At 37.5% G+C, this 14,606-nt stretch overlaps 1 long non-coding RNA gene across 1 annotated transcript; it reads left to right on the top strand.

Annotated features, from left to right (window-relative positions):
* On the top strand, positions 1-13,540 carry LOC121423127. Its single transcript, XR_005971238.1, has 3 exons — positions 1-199; positions 4,807-4,868; positions 9,257-13,540. It is a non-coding gene; the product is annotated as an uncharacterized LOC121423127 (long non-coding RNA).
* Positions 13,541-14,606: the final 1,066 nt, after the last annotated feature.

Raw genomic sequence — 14,606 nt, 5'->3', positions numbered from 1 at the left:
CGCGCATGCGCATTACTTTATCTCCATTTTGTACCTTCCCTGGACGCGAAGAGAACTTCTATCGCCGTAAATTTTGCATCAATTTTTTGCGAAATCTGGCGAAGAATCTAACTCACTGGCTTTCGTTTACCCCGTATGGCTTCAGAAGAGAAATGTGCTTTACTAAAATCTGTTCTTGTGAATGCTGATTCTTCAGAACGTGAGTAAATAACGTATTATTTCAGCCACTGTTGACGTTGTTGAATTTGTTCGTGCCCCCCAAAAAATTTTGATCATGAAATGAAATGAGTGAACTGAATGAGTGAGTGATCTTTTTGAGCTGCGACCGCGAGCCCGAGCCGAGTCTTGAGATTGAGCTCCGAGTAACTTTTTAGACAGCTGGCAGCCGTCTGTTTCGAGGAGTTTTTAACCTTTTTTCATTTCTCCTCGTACACAGACGGCTCGCTATCGTGCAGCAATGCAAAATCCCCCCGACGGGGCTCATCGATTTTTGTCTTTATTTAATTTTAATTTAAAAAAAATTTAAAAAGAACTGTAGGCACAGCGACAAATTGTACAACGGATAGCGGAGCGTGAACGTAGCGGTCGTGTACATTTTTGCTTATTACATGACGTCATCCAGCCACTGCCGAGAACCAATTTATGAATGAAAATTAGTAGGCATGCGCAGTGCACAACGAACAATTGTCCATAGACTGTGTACAACGGATAGATCGTCTCCGCACAGCGATTCGAAGACCGCTGATTGGTCAATCGCGCAGATCACGTCATGACCACGTGGTCCCAAAAATAATTCCTTCGGACTGCGTGCGGAAGTATCGATAGCGATAACGATATCCGGTCACGTTGTGTACGCCGTAAATGGTTTTGGTTCGTGATCGGATCGCTCCGGTATCGATCAAAAATTATCGAAACTCTGCAATTTCATGCATATTCACGCGACGCTCCGAAACCCGGAAGCCAATTGACTTTGTGCACGTTGCGATAGACTACAAATTCCAACGAACACGATGACATATAGACGCTAATTCGTAAGATTTTGACGGAAAAGCAAGAAGTAATCGAAATTTGCTTACCTGTGCAGTATCGGTGAGAAAATAGATCCTCCGAGAATACCTTTCATAATTCATATAAAATACGGGAAAGTGAAATTCTAGGTCGATTTTGGTACGAGGTGATAGAGAATTGCACACTTGTTTTGGTGGAATTCTGTGTGGGGAATTAAAAGGCTTGCACTGCGCATGCTTACTATATTTTCATTCATAAATTGGTTCTCGGCAAGGGCTGGATGACGTCATGTAATAAGCAAAACTGTACACGACCGCTACGTTCACGCTCCGCTATCCGTTGTACACAATTGTTCGTTGTGCAGTGCAAGCCTTTTATTTCACCACACAGAATTCCACCAAAACAAGTGTGCAATTCTCTATCACCTCGTACCAAAATCGACCTAGAATTTCACTTTCGCGTATTTTATATGAATTATGAAAGGTATTCTCGGAGGATCTATTTTCTCACCGATACCGCACAGGTAAGAGAATTTCGATTACTTTTTGCTTTTCCGTCAAAATCTTACAAATTAGCGTCTATATGTCATCGTGTTCGTTGGAATTTGTAGAGTCTATCGCAACGTGCACAAAGTCAATTGGCTTCCGGGTTTCGGAGCGTCGCGTGAATATGCATGAAATTGCAGGGTTTCGATAATTTTTGATCGATACCGGAGCGATCCGATCACGAACCAAGACCATTTACCGCGTACACACCGTGACCGGATATCGTTATCGCTATCGATACTTCCGCACGCAGTCCGAAGGAATTATTTTTCGGACCACGTGATCATGACGTGATCTGCGCGATTGACCAATCAGCGGTCTTAGAATTGCTGTGCGGAGACGATCTATCCGTTGTACACAGTCTATGGACAATTTGCCGTTGTGGGTCTAAGGTCCAAGGCAGTTACACGTATTGTAATATTGTTATAGGTTATGCTATACTATAAACTAACCTCGATTCGCACCACGTACATGTTTACAGATTTTAGAGTTGTCGGTTAACATCGTTTCATAATGCGAAAAATGTTAGCCGAAATTCATTTCACTACTCACTACTTCAGCACTCATCCTACGAACGAACAAACTATAATTTTTGTTATTGAATTTCCAACAGAAAAGTTCATATTCCCCCCAAAAAATACTAAATCATTGAAATTGAATGCCAAAAAACACCACTAAAGTTGACACTTGAATTTTGATTAGGCCTAGTTTATTCCTCATACATGTACTAGGCCTAGTACATCCACCTACCCGAACATCAAGACAGTTAACTCGTTTGGATACTTCGAGTGGCAAAGGTGGGAAAAAAAATGTCCATCCTCCGGTCATCCTCAATATTGGTGATTTTTGGCCAGTATCCGGTATCTAATTCCTCACACGTATTATTCACGGCCGATTTCAACACATCGCAGGGTCGCAGCCTCAAACATGCGACGGCAACATGAAAATTGAAGATTGAAGAGCAGTCATGATGTGTTAATTTTGTTGTGATTGTGGTGAAGTGAGATCGTGTTTTGTGGCCATATAATATTCGTATATTGTTGAGATTTTGGAGTAATTTATGTTGCTGTTCTGTGTATTTTGAGGAAAAATATGTTTTCCGAAATTTTCCGTTCGAAATGCCACTTTCCGCTTCAAAAGGCCATTTCCGTGAATTCCGTCCGTTTTCCGCGAATTCCGTCCGTTTTCCGCGATGGCGGAAATAACTTTCCCTAAAATTACTCCAAAATCTTAACAAAATACGAATATTAAATGGCCACAAAACACGATCTCACTTCACCACAATCACAACAAAATCAACACATCGTGACTGCTCTTCACTCCTTCACACCCGATCGTACCCCTTGCCCCGGTCCTTCCCGGCCGCTCTGGCAGGTTACGGTCGTTCGGCCGTATCCAAAACATTCACATGCAGGTCGTGTTTTGCTGCCCTCTACGTTTGAAAATGTACAGCACGATCTTGAAATCCAAAATGGCGGATAGAATGAAATCGTTGACTGCTCGAAACAATGTCGAAAACCCCCCAAAATTATCTATAAAAGTTCATTCAACAGTGAAATAATGCTAGAAATGTGAAAGGTGAGGATGTATTCATGTTAGATATATGTGTCAAAATATTTTTTGTGCCCGCATAGATCCGATTAGAGCGGATTCTACTGCGTTGTTGGTACAGTGACAGATCCAAATTTTGACCAGCGCGAGCGTTAACTTGTGTTATTGCTACTGGATGGGTAAACGGAATTGTCACTTTTCCGTGTGTACAAAGTCTATGGGGAAACGGAATTTCCGTTTTCTGACATGCCGAAACGGAATTTAGGATTTTCTGAAACGGAAAAGGCAATTTTTTGAAACGGAAAATCACTGTCCCTACCTTTAATATGGATTGATGTGCACAATTGAAATGGGAAGAAAGGAACATGACAAAGAGATGAAGAAAGGGAGAATAAAGGGGGAAAGAGAAAGAGGAGAAAAAGAGTGGTGTTGAGAAAGAATTTTAAAATAGTTAGAAGAAAATGGTAAACTTCAGAAATAAAAGTATGAAAAAAAACATTCATTTGAAATCAAATCCATGCAAATTTATACACACAAGCCTATGCAGTGTTTTAAAACACATTTTTTCTTGTGTGTTTTAAAACACCTTTTAAAAAGTGCCAGCCCTGCTCTTGCCCCCTGAATTAGCAAAATTTGACAAAGCATTTCTTCAATTTCTGAGGCATCTAATTATAAACCTAAGAGCTCATTTCTATGACACTTTAGTTTATATATGTATGCAGGCCTTGTTATATGTCATGGTGGTCAATGCATGGGCAGACATGTATGCAGTGCAGTATGTACAGTACATGTACACAGTATGGGGCCCTTGGGCCCACATCTTACAAAGAGTTGCGATTGATCCGATCAATCGCAACTATGGAAAGCCAGCACAGTCAACATATAAAATTCATGTTTGTTCAAAAGAATTTTTTGATATGAATGTTTATTCATAAATTCATTGATTTCTTCACGATTGGTGTGTTCTTCTTTGTTTACAAAGGACATTTTGCAAATTTCCTGTATAAAAGATTATGACACTGATGGATTTTCATAGAGTTACGGTTGATCGGATCAATCGTAACTCTATGTAAAACGGGGCCCTGGTCTCCGTTCTTAGATGACCTACATGTTCACTGCAAAACCTTTTGTCTAGCAGCTGACAGAGTGGGACTTCGGGGGCATGTTGGCTATGATGAATTATTAAAACCACTCCCCCCCCCTAAAAAAAAATATTAGGTTTAATAAAATGAAAAGTAAATGAATAGTGTGTTCTGTGATCCACGTCTCACTTTTGATTAAATGCCACAGGTTTTATTTATTTTTTTTTATAATTGTCCCATACATAATCTTCAAATTAGCATAAATTTGCATTATATAATCAATTTTTTCTCATTGAAACGTTAGAATTCAACATATGGGCTTACATGTACTTAAACCACAAAAGATAACTTTATAAAATAAAGATGAGATTTGTTTCCAGGGGTACTTGCCTTAACCCATATCTTCAAAATGCATATTCCTCATATTAGTTTGATTGAAAAATCAAACTTTTTAATTATTATTTTTTTTACCTCATCCACCTTAAGATTGGACATATGGACATTTTGAAAAATATTTTGTTCATTTATGAACAACAAAATATTTTTTGAAATTTATTGGAAGTTGGTATGCTACCTGTTTCGTATTAAAAAAAACCTACTGTATCTCTATTGTCTTTCAGAGGAGCTAACTCAAGCCTATCTGCAGCTTGCTTTCCAGTACACATCTAATAAATCTTCAAAGGTAAGTTTAGTAAGTACACAAATTGGTGTTTAAGGTTGCCCACAAGCACCTAAAACTCATAAGGCTGATAGGTTGATATTTCGATGCAATATATTGTAAATCACTAGCCACTGGTTACGAAATTTAAAACACATGTATGGAATGATAAGAAAATATACAAGTACCGTAATTAAGCGCACCCCCAACTTTGGACTAAAAAAAAAAAAATCTTCTCACATTTACATGCATATTTGAGGTACAAAGAAGAAACAAAATAAGTTTTTAAGATTTCAAAGTATCCAAAGAGATTACCGGTATGCAGAAATATGCTGTTCTTGATCAATTCATCTACAAATGTTAGAAAGAAAGAACGGTCCCGACAATATTGGCAACTTACACACTCGCTCACCTCACAGTCACAGTGTACACACACAGCACTGCCATTACATTGCAAACTACGATACAGTACAAGTCATGCCAGTACATCTTATCAAATTATGATCTGTGTCTTTCCCAGCGTAGGAGGAAGAAACATTCACATTTCTTGCATCAAAATCTCACAATCACTTTCAGAAATTTGATGTCTTAGCATGAATTTTGGATACGGGATTATAGGAAGGTTCAAGAAACAAAGAAATTTGCATTTTTTCCAGTTGTTTTTTACGGCTTCGTGCCGTCTCTCTCGTGCGTGGTTTTACATGGTATCTTATGAAAAGCAAACAGGAAGGAAAAAAACAAGCTGGCGCGAAACGGGATTTTGAATAGCGCCACCTTAAGTCGCACTATAACCACATTACAACGCAATCTCTAATTAAGCTCACTCAACTCTCGCTCAGCTCAGCGGTGACAAAATATTACCGAGTATGCTTGGCGTCTCTTTTAAATTAGCCAGGGAACTTCACTACTTTGAATCGAGAATAAAGTCAAAATAGTGTCATGAAGGTGGGTGTGTTTGTTATGGACAACATTTAATTAATATTGCAATAATCGCTTCCAATTACCCGCGGCTCATACCCCTCTAAACAACATTGCCTGGGCGGCTACGCCCGGCCACTCGATGTGTTGTGAACTGGCAGACATCGTACATGTACGGGAGGGGTTACGGCGGGCTGGCTCAGACCCGTCACCGTGTATAAACCGCACACCCGACTTTTGCTTCTACCCCGCCGAGAAAAAGGTGCAGTTAATACACCGTTACTTACGGTACCTGCTGATGTTTGGCTGCCATTTGAATTGAATGAAATGTGATATTTCTCTCGAAGATTTTAGTGGGGACCCATTTTTATTGATATTATATATTAATGCTGTAACCGATTTTTATTCCAATTCCCGATCCGATCCGATTTCCCCCTTTTTTCTACATTTTTCCGAACTCCGATTTTTGACCAGTGGGGAAAAAATCGGATCGGAAAAACCAAAACATAACAAGACAACAAAAAAACACGTGGCGACATGTTTGCCGTCGAAATGCGCTGGTGATTTGTTTTTATCTCAGACAAAAGCGGTGGAAGGAAAAGAAGATAAAGGGGAAGAAAATTATGATTTGTTTTTATCTCCGATATTAGCGGAAAGGCAGGTGGAGAAGAAGATTATGATTTGTTTTGATCTCCGACATAATCGGGGAAAAACAAAACGATGTTGATGATGATAATTTGTTTTGATCTCCGACAAAAATGGAGGAAGAAAAACAACGAAAAGACGATATGTTTTGATCTTAAGCGGAGGCAAATAAGATTTAGTTGAACACGCTAACATGCGCGGTAATATTTACGACTATCTGACTATACGTCCTCTAAGAGTTTACGATTACCTCCGCTATCACTACGATGTTGTAGAGAAGGTGAAAATCATCTCTAACAACTTTGGATAATAGTGCGTCTTTTTCGGGAGGTCATGCGACCTTTATGAGTTTACGATTACCTCCGCTATCACTACGATGTTGTAGAGAAGGTGAATATCATGGTAAACAACTCTGGATAATAATGCGTCCTTTTCGGGAGGTCATGCGACCTTTAAGAGTTTACGATTACCTCCGCCATCACTACGATGTTGTAGAGAAGGTGAATATCACGGTAAACAACTCTGGATAATAATGCGTCTTTTTCGGGAGGTCATGCGACCTTTAAGAGTTTACGATTACCTCCGCCATCACTACGATATTGTAGAGAAGGTGAATATCACGGTAAACATCTCTTGATAATAATGCGTCTTTTTCGGGAGGTCATGCGACCTTTATGAGATTACGATTACCTCCGCCATCACTAAGATGTTGTAGAGAAGGTGAATATCATGGTAAACAACTCTGGATAATAATGCGTCTTTTTCGGGAGGTCATGCAACCTTTAAGAGTTTACGATTACCTCCGCCATCACTACGATGTTGTAGAGAAGGTGAATATCATGGTAAACAATTCTGGACAATAATGCGTCTTTTTCGGGAGGTCATGCGACCTTTAAGAGTTTACGATTACCTCCGCCATCACTACGATGTTGTAGAGAAGGTGAATATCATGGTAAACAATTCTGGACAATAATGCGTCTTTTTCGGGAGGTCATGCGACCTTTATGAGATTACGATTACCTCCGCCATCACTACGATGTTGTAGAGAAGGGGAATATCACGGTAAACATCTCTTGATAATAATGCGTCTTTTTCGGGAGGTCATGCGACCTTTATGAGATTACGATTACCTCCGCCATCACTAAGATGTTGTAGAGAAGGTGAATATCATGGTAAACAACTCTGGATAATAATGCGTCTTTTTCGGGAGGTCATGCAACCTTTAAGAGTTTACGATTACCTCCGCCATCACTACGATGTTGTAGAGAAGGTGAATATCATGGTAAACAATTCTGGACAATAATGCGTCTTTTTCGGGAGGTCATGCGACCTTTATGTGATTACGGTTACCTCCGCCATCACTACGATGTTGTAGAGAAGGGAAATATCACGGTAAACATCTCTTGATAATAATGCGTCTTCCGCCATCACTACGATGTTGTAGAGAAGGTGAATATCATGGTAAACAATTCTGGACAATAATGCGTCTTTTTCGGGAGGTCATGCGACCTTTATGAGATTACGATTACCTCCGCCATCACTACGATGTTGTAGAGAAGGTGAATATCACGGTAAACAACTCTGGATAATAATGCGTCCTTTTTGGGAGGTCATGCGACCTTTAAGAGTTTACGATTACCTCCGCCATCACTACGATGTTGTAGAGAAGGTGAATATCACGGTAAACAACTCTTGATAATAATGCGTCTTTTTCGGGAGGTCATGCGACCTTTATGAGATTACGATTACCTCCGCCATCACTACGATATCGTAGAGAAGGTGAATATCATCGTAAGCAACTTTGGATGATAATGCGTCTTTTTTGGTAAGTAATGCGGCCTCTAAAAGTTCACGACGGACTCCGCCATCACCACGATGTTGTAGAGAAGAGGCCTATCATTGATCGGCGGTAGTGTCGCGCGCTGGAACGTCATTATCTTATTTTCCTTCCTCCGATTATGTCGGAGATCAAAACAACTCATCATCTTCTTCCTCCGCTTTTGTCGGAGATCAAAACAAATACTGCCATCAGTGTAGCGTGCCGCATTTGTCCACGCGCCGGCCACATACAAATTTTAATGTATTTTTTTGTTTTTGAATATCTTCCGATCCGATATCCGAACCGATTCCGATTTTAGGAGCAAAACTTCCGAACCGAACTCCGATCCCGTAATGGCTCTAACTTACAACATTATTAAATATAATATTAATATATCATCATCATTACTCATGTACCTTTTCCATGGGCCTCAAAGTGTATAAGTGCTGTCATGGAAAAAAATTCTTTGTTGATATATGTATGTTCAGTTGATTTCCAACCGAAAACAACAAATTATAGACAGAGAAATATGGGGTGAATTGCTTAGATCCATTGACTAAAAAATCTTGTCCTTTGCCACTGCTGCTGCCCAGCCAGCACAACTATAATGAGTGACAACGTGGATTTTGCAATTTTAGCCAATAGTGGCAAAAATATGTTTACTTTCTACAATGGTTCTAGAAGATATTACAAAAACATGCAGAAGAAAATAATACCTTATTCAAAATTGATTTGTGTATAGGGCCTTGGCTAGATATTCCAGTTTAATTACTCAGTTTTGCTCATTGCAAACTTCCCAGTACCACTCAGCGCAATATTGTGTAATAATCAAACTCGGCTGAGCAGAGCTGTCTAGCAATAGCCAGGACGCAACAAACCCGCTTGCCCGGGGCAAGTGGTTGTTTTGAAAATTAAAAAATAAGATGACAGTAAATTTCAATAACACAATTATCGGCCAATTATCTCTCATACAATGTCAAAACAGTGGAAACATCAAATCTGCACCAATTTACCTATGATTTATTGTCAGGTAACTTGTTTGAAGAACGGCTATGGGGGCTGCCATCTTACGTTCTAAAATACACTGCGTATGCGCTTCTATCTTGCACAATTTGCCGATGACTAAAAAACAAAGAGGACACCAGCACACGGCATGCTCCATACATCGGCGCTACATATAAGAGATCGCGAGCCAGCTGATTCTCAAGCTCACTGCATGCAATTTTTTTTTTACTCGGCCTCAAGATTCTTGATCGTTCCCAACCGAGTAAATAATGAGTTGTCAGACTAAAATCAGCGATTTTTGTCTTCACGATCGGCAGTGACTTATAGCTCCAAAGGTAGTATGAGTGAAGCTACTAGCATAACTGAGTAAAAATTAGCTGATCCATGTCTATGATGGCATAAGAACTGATGTTATGACTTAGCTGGAAGTAGACTTAGATCTAGATCTGTATGTGCTCTTAACCACATGATTCTCATTTGTAGTTATTTCTCTTGCCCCTTAAAAATTAAGTGTAGTACCATCATAAAAAATATTTTAGAGCAAAAGAATTAAAAAAAAAAATTGGGCAAGCGGTATTTTCTACCGGGCAAGCATTTTTTTTTTAAGAGGCCTGCAATAGCAAGTGCTCATGACAACATGGGGATTCCCCTATAGTTTGCTCATGCTGCTTGTATCTTGTGACCTCAAATTCAGACTTTCTTTAGATGTAACTTTTAATGGGTGGTTATGTCAATCATGGTTCATGCCCTTTTTCCCCTTTTGATTATTATCATAAATGATTATATTTTTGAATATTTTAAAGTAAAGGGGGAGGGGCAGATGTGAATATCAGAATACCAGGTGGAGCCTCAGCTATTGTAGCTGGTAGTGATGAATACAAACTTCCTGTGATATGATTTATAATTGGAAACAAAACCATCAGTCCTTGCTCATTATGAAGTATTATTTTAAGTAATTTCTATAGTTTTGCCATCAATTATAAAATAAACGCTTTCTTATCTATTCAATAATTTAATTATTTAGGGTTCATAAATTCAGAAGTTGTCATAAACAATTTTTATCCAAAATAAACTATGATATTGCTATTTTGAAGCAGGCATGTATTGTGTATTTGATGTGGATTACATGTAGGCAGTAAGAAATGTGCCACTGATAGTGATACCAAAAGCAAGTGATTTGGCAGCCCTTTTAAGTATGTGTATTAGGGCAGAGGTAAAATGTTTAAACACTGTTCAAACGACTGTTGAATGCATAAATTTCCTGTTTTGATAACCGTTTGAATGGATTATGCTTAAAAATCCCCAAAAGTTGATGAAATTTCACATTTTATATTTTTACATCCAAGAAATGTTTAAATCTGTTTCCCATGTTTCCTTGAAATCATTATGATCAAGCTGGAAACTATCAAGATAATGAAGAATATTTCCTTCTTTTTTTTACTCTTGAGTCCTTTTTTCGACTTAAAAAGATGTATCACCTTGAAGATTGATTCATAATGTACATTAATATTATGTCTAAAGCTAAAGGTCATTGACTTGTATCATGTGATTCCATCTTGATTATTTTTTTAGTGATGCAATATTTTTTTTTTACAAGTTGAGAAAAGAACCACAAAGGCATGAATAAGTTTGATATCAGTGATTGAAAGACTTATCCTTGTCTCATCCATTGGCACAAAGTGTAACTTTATGTATATTTATGGAATGGGGCGAGTGACCATATTTGTTTTGCCCAAATTTTTCATACTGTTGTCCCTCATGTAGACATTCATGTCAGTTGATCTTGTGTGACATCAACTGAAAACGATATTTCAGAGTCCAAAGAGAAGGGAATATTCTTAATTTTCTTGAAAGTTTTCAACTAAATCATACTACTGTAATTTCTTAGATGTAAAAATGTGCAATGTGAAATTTCAAAGAAATGCATGTACAGCGTATGGAAAATTGCTGGCCGTTTCATGGGTGTTAAGATATGAAATGTGACATTTCAGCAACTTTAGGGGAAGATCATTCATGAAATATTGGACAGTTTTGGATAGTAAGGGTTATCACTGACATTTTTTTGACAGTTTCATGTCACATGAACAAGTATGAAGGTCGTTCAGGGTCAATGTCCCTACACTAATTGTAAGTGGCAAATGGTTCCAGTGTTATGAAGCTGACACACACAATAAATGATTCAAAGGGAATTGAATACATAACCCATAGGTTTCTTGTATTAAAAGATGTCATGGTTGTGTGGATGGAATATGCCAGCAATAGGCATAAATCAATCTTCTGCTCTGTTCGATTTCGTGATGCATGTAGGCCTATTTCTATTTCTAGTCTTCTCAGTTTTTATAATTCAAGCATTAGCCCCAACTGCATTTGGGTTAATCCTCGTCAAGTGATTATTACCCACATTCAGATCGACTATTTTCAGCCTCAAGTTAGAGTATGATGATTCATACTTTTTTTTCAAAACTAAATTGCATTTCCTGTCAGAGGATGGAATACGACAAAGAGTAGTTCAATGTCGATCTTCATGTGTAGAATACATGATTTCTCCTGTAGAGTTTCTATATGAATTGAAGACTGTTTTGACAGTAAAGAGTGATTGAATATATTTTCTCTATGAACTTTCATGAGTGTCAACTAGACCCATATCATTTCAATTATGTTTTGCTTTGTTTTGACGAGAGTGCTCATTTAAAAAAAAAATTGTGAGGAAAAAAGTAATAGAATCGGTTGATGTTTATTATACACTCACTCATACTGTGATTTTGTTTTGTTTTGTAAAATTGTGTTGAACTGGTCACTGTTACTTGGTTCTCTCTATTATAATCTTGCCCCCATTCCCCTCCCTCGATCTGTCTGTAGCCTGTAGGCAGTGATTTTAAAACCTTGGTTGATTGTTAGTCTATGTTAGTAGGCCTACATGTACATGTGTACAGGAGATATTCATGGAATCGTTTTTGCAGAGATGTTTGATGAGAGCCAAGTTCACTTTAGTCAGTGTTTCAAAAGCATTCCAGTAACAAAAAACAAATAAAACTAGTTTAAAACATGGTTGTTGAAAGTACAATGCATCATATGTAAATGTATAGAATACTACAGATTATTAGTCTGATAGAAAACATGTACTTTGAAACTTTCATGAAGATTAAGATAAATGCATCTGCATACAGTAGGCAGATCCATTACCTTTAAAACACCATTTAATATTTTTTTTTAAATTCAAGCTGGTTAACCAGACAAGCTGTCTGTTTCATTGTAGTGCCCTCTATCTGCTGGTAAACCAGCGTTCTTTGAATCATACTTGTGTGTTTGTCTTCCTCCCTCCACGGGCACACAAATGCTAAACTTATTGAGCATAGCAACAGTGATATTCCATTCACCCAATACGCTGACTGCCTTGACAGCCTTGTCTGATTGCCCGCACTGATATGCTGCAGGGACAGTCTCAGAAAAGCTCTCACGCTATTCCCGTTCTGTGATCCATTTTCCGTCTATTTTTTTTTACAATGTCCTTTTTTTTGGGGGGGATTATTTATTCAGTGCATTCTTATCCATGTATTTTTGTGTATATAATTCCATGAAAGAGACTTGAAACTCCCTACAGGTTTGTATGAAAATGTTTGCTATTTTATTATTTACATTACAAATGCAGTAATTGTCAATTGTGATTAATCTTGAATAAATTGAGAGAAAATGCGAAGAAAACAGAATAAATTTGTGTCATACATGTAAGTGACACAACAAGGACATGCAGGCCCAGGCTATCAGGGTTCCCCTTGTATTCAGATGCAAGTCTAGATATTTTCATAAACTATTGAGCATGTAGTTAAGTATGATGCAGGCTTGGACTAGTGGATTGATTTATGATATTGTTTTGACTGATATAAATATCATTTTTCACAGTATTTGCATTGCTGGTGTCAGACATTCTGCTATGCAGTTTGAAGGCTTTGCAAATGTATCTCATATACCTGCAAAATGTACTCCACAAATTTATACCTTGTCTTGGACATATAGGCCTACATGTTGCAAAGAACATTAAAAAAAATGATGGTGGTAGTTTAAATTAATGTAAATAATGAACTGTGTATGAAAGCCTAGTTTTAGATCATGAATTACACATTTATAGTCATACAGAAGTAATTTCAGAAAATGAACAAGTTGAGATATATATCAGTCACAAAATGAATTGAAATGAACCTTAAATATTTTCACCAAGTGTTTCACCAAGAAGCTCTGTAGCGGTTCAAAATAAACTGGATACATGTAGGCCTATATGTAATGTTCCATGAATCTAAAGTTTATTTTTATTGGAGGAAAAATGTTCCATGGATCAAAAAATCAATATTTCAAATAATAAAATGCCAAATATTTACCTACCACCAATGATGATATAACTACTTTTGAGACAATAAGAAACAATTGAAAATGTTATCAGTCTTTTATTGCATAAATTTTGACGAAATTTCAGTGTAAAGCTGATTTTAATTTAATTTTTTTTTGGGGGGGTGGGCTTGTCTTTAAAGAAAAATTCCAGTTTTGGTAACGATCGCAAAATGACTTTTTACAGAATCTAATATCTCATGAAATCTGTGTTTTTGCAACTACTGGAATTTCTCTTTAAACATGAATAGAAGGAAAAGACGACTTAAAGAAAAACCAACTTGTGCTTAAAATATGTTTGTTCCAGGCATATGGATTTGAAGATAGCAAGATACATGTAGCATACTATGAAAATGTCTTTCCTTTGGCATAGTTTAGCATAAAATTATGGGTCATGGGTGCATGTACATTTTGTACATGTAACAAGTACATGTACATGTAGCACTAAGTACATGTAGGAAATACCTGCATGTACAATTCTTCATGTACATACATGTACATATCTTGCATCTGAATATTATGAGTCCAGAATATAAGTACAGAATCATGAAAAAAAAGATAAAATTTCTCTCATTTGTCTCATTTCCACTTTATTCCAAATGCATATTTTGTTATCGAGGAAAAAATATTCTAATCCCAAATTAATGAATGAGATTCCTTCCTATATTCCCCTCATACTATTAATGTGTGTGTCTGTTTCCATGTAATCCTCTAATTAGTGCAATTGATCACTGTAGATAGGGACCTTGTAATAACTGTATAATCAATGCATGTTTGCAACCGTTGAGGTCAACACTTGTTCCCTATGGCCTTGTTATTTGTTTGGCAAGTGCAGGTCCTTTTATTGATGCCCTTTTTTTTTCTCAGCGTAAATTAGTTCTAATGCAATAATAGGCTTTTTACAAGATGGAGTTCAGAGCAGCACGAGTTTGTGCCAGCATTGAATTATTGTGTAATTAAAGGATATCAAATTATGGAAGCATATTTATTTTTAG

Source organism: Lytechinus variegatus, chromosome 10 (genome assembly GCF_018143015.1).
Source record: "Lytechinus variegatus isolate NC3 chromosome 10, Lvar_3.0, whole genome shotgun sequence".
In the NCBI taxonomy this organism is placed as follows: Eukaryota; Metazoa; Echinodermata; class Echinoidea; order Temnopleuroida; family Toxopneustidae; genus Lytechinus; species Lytechinus variegatus.
The sequence above is the reverse complement of the archived record's forward strand: the minus strand, read 5'-3'. Positions and strand labels throughout refer to the sequence as shown.